Genomic DNA, 2,500 nt, shown 5'->3' on the forward strand with positions numbered 1-2,500 from the left:
ATGTTCTTATATTCTTTTCTTCTTTCTCAGAGGTGAAAATAACGAGGAAGAAAATATGAATAAGAGAAAGTGAAACAGTAAACAAGAAGACAATAATGACACAAACAAGTGAGAACGTAAACAAGAAAACAAAGTGAAATCGAAAAACAAGAAAACAAGAAGACAAGAAAGTGAACAAGAAAGTAAGACAAGAAAGTCAAAACAATATAATATGACAAGAAAGTAAAAATGTAAATAAGAAAATCTACGGAGAGAAACCACACAAAATAAATCACCCAAGAAACACAAATATAAATACGTTACCAGAGACGAAGATAAGAAAAGTAAAAAAAAGTATAAGTTACAGAAACCATGACGTGGAATCCGAACCCAAACCCGAGTGTCCCAATGCTAAAAGAACCAAGGCATCGCGTAGACCAGTAATCCTCAACAATCTGTGTAAAGAAATAAGTGACAGAAACCACATCAGTTCCCCCTCAAATTCGCTGAAGGGAAGGAAGAAAACGGGAAGGGAAGTGCAAAATAAACAGACATGAACGATTTGCAAGCCTCAGTGTACATTTCCTAAAAGAACCAGAACATCGCATTTTAATAACCCTTCACAAAATACATACAAAAACACGTCAGTTCCCCCTCAAATACGCTGAAGGGAAGGAAGAAAACGGGAAGGGAAGTGCAAAATAAACAGATATGAACGATTTGCAAGCCTCAGTGTACATTTCCTAAAAGAACAAGAACATCGCATTTACTAATAGTCCTTCACAAAATACATACAAAAACACATCAGTTCCCCCTCAAATACGCTAAAGAGAGGGAAGAAAACGGGAACAAAAGTACGAAATGAAAACGTAGAAATGAACAGTTCGCAAATCTAATCACCACAACCACCACCAAACTAAATAACTTGATAAATACAACCACATCAGTACCCCCTAAAAAGACGCTGAGAGAGAGGGTGAAGAAAACGTGAAAGGGGGAAGGAAAGTGGAATACAGATAAACATGAACGATTCGCAAACCTAACTTCCACCACCTCCTCCACCTCCACCACCTCCACTTGAGCGTTTGAAAAGACTGCTCAGGCTTCGAAGTCATGTAATAGAGATGGATGTGAGTGAGGCTTCCGAGCTGAGAGGTGTGTGTGCGTGTGCGTGTGCGTGTGGGTGAGGGTGTGTTTGAGTGCGTGTCTGTTTGCGTGTGTGTGTGTGTGTGTGTGTGTGTGTATTCTCTCCCTCTCCCTCTCCCCCCCCCCCCCTCCCCCCACACACACATCAATATACAGTCTTATTTGTCTCTTCGAAGCAAACACACAAACACTCACACAAGATCGATTTTTTTTAAGGTAAACGAAAAAAAAGTGAAAACAATCTTGTGTACTCAGATATTCTTGTTTTCCCTCCCCTGAGAGAGAGAGAGAGAGAGAGAGAGAGAGAGAGAGAGAGAGAGAGAGAGTGATATTATCGAACAGGTTAAGGGACGAAATCAAAAGTAAAGGAAAAATAAAATAAAAAAGAAATAAACGAGAGAAGGAAAAAAAGAGAGAATAGGAAGGAAAAAAAGAAAAGAAAAATACAAAAATACACCTAAGAAACCTCGGCAAGAAAGAAAGGAAAAAGAAAAAGAGGAAAGGAAAGGAAGAAGGTGAAATAGAACGGAGAAGTAAATTTGAGTGGAGGAAAGAAGGAAAGGAAATAAAGATAGATAGATAGAAAGATAGACACACACACAAAAAAAGAACTAAAACAAAGAAAACTGTGAGAAAAATATAGACAGAATGAAAGAAAATATAAACAAATAAAAATAAGAAAATCAATGAAAACGGTGATAGAAGTAAAGAAAACGGGAAGCCAGTGACAAAAACAAACGCTCGAAATTGAAAAAAAAAACAAGAAAAACAAAAGAGCATCAAACAACAACAAGAAGAACCAGAAACACACAAGGAAACACACAAACAAACACTCAACACACGAGAGAAACACAACCACCACCACCACCACCACCACTAACAACCACAACAACAACCACAAAAACAACAACCATTCCTCCACTTAGGACCTCCACACCACGATTCCTTTATGAAGAGGAACAAAGACAAAGAGGAGACAACGACCAGGAGTAAGAAGGAGGAGAAGAAGGAAAAGGAGAAGAAGGAGAAGAAGGAGAAGGAGAAGAAGGAGGCTGAGAACAAAACCGCAGGAGGAGGAGGAGGAGAAGGAGGAGGCGATAAGAAGGAGAAGACGGTAGGAGAGGAGAAGAAGGAGAAGAAGAAGACGGAAAGCAAGATGGGGCTAAGAAGAGGAAGCGAGGAAAAGGAGAAAGGAAAGAACGCCAAAGCTGGAGGTCCTACGCTGGTGCCTCTTGGCGTGGCGGCGGGCGTGGCTAAAGGGATAGGTGGGGGGCTTGGCGGGGGCTTATGGGGCATGGGGCTACAGAAGACAGAGAAAGGAGTCGGAAAGAGGAGCCTCCGTGGCGGCAACGATGAGGGAGTCCAAGTTGGTGAT

The 2,500-nt window shown here is 40.9% G+C and overlaps 1 protein-coding gene and 1 pseudogene across 1 annotated transcript in view; one reads left to right on the forward strand and one right to left on the reverse strand.

Moving 5' to 3' along the window:
* Window positions 1-2,500, reverse strand: part of LOC126986034 (neuronal PAS domain-containing protein 2-like) — a gene marked incomplete in the record, with an annotated part of 127,321 nt that overhangs the window by 34,427 nt on the left and 90,394 nt on the right.
* LOC126986453 (ras-related protein Rap-1b-like) overlaps window positions 2,463-2,500 on the forward strand; it is a 7,110-nt pseudogene continuing 7,072 nt past the window's right edge.

The sequence above is a fragment of the Eriocheir sinensis genome, chromosome 61 (genome assembly GCF_024679095.1).
Source record: "Eriocheir sinensis breed Jianghai 21 chromosome 61, ASM2467909v1, whole genome shotgun sequence".
Taxonomy (NCBI): domain Eukaryota; kingdom Metazoa; phylum Arthropoda; class Malacostraca; order Decapoda; family Varunidae; genus Eriocheir; species Eriocheir sinensis.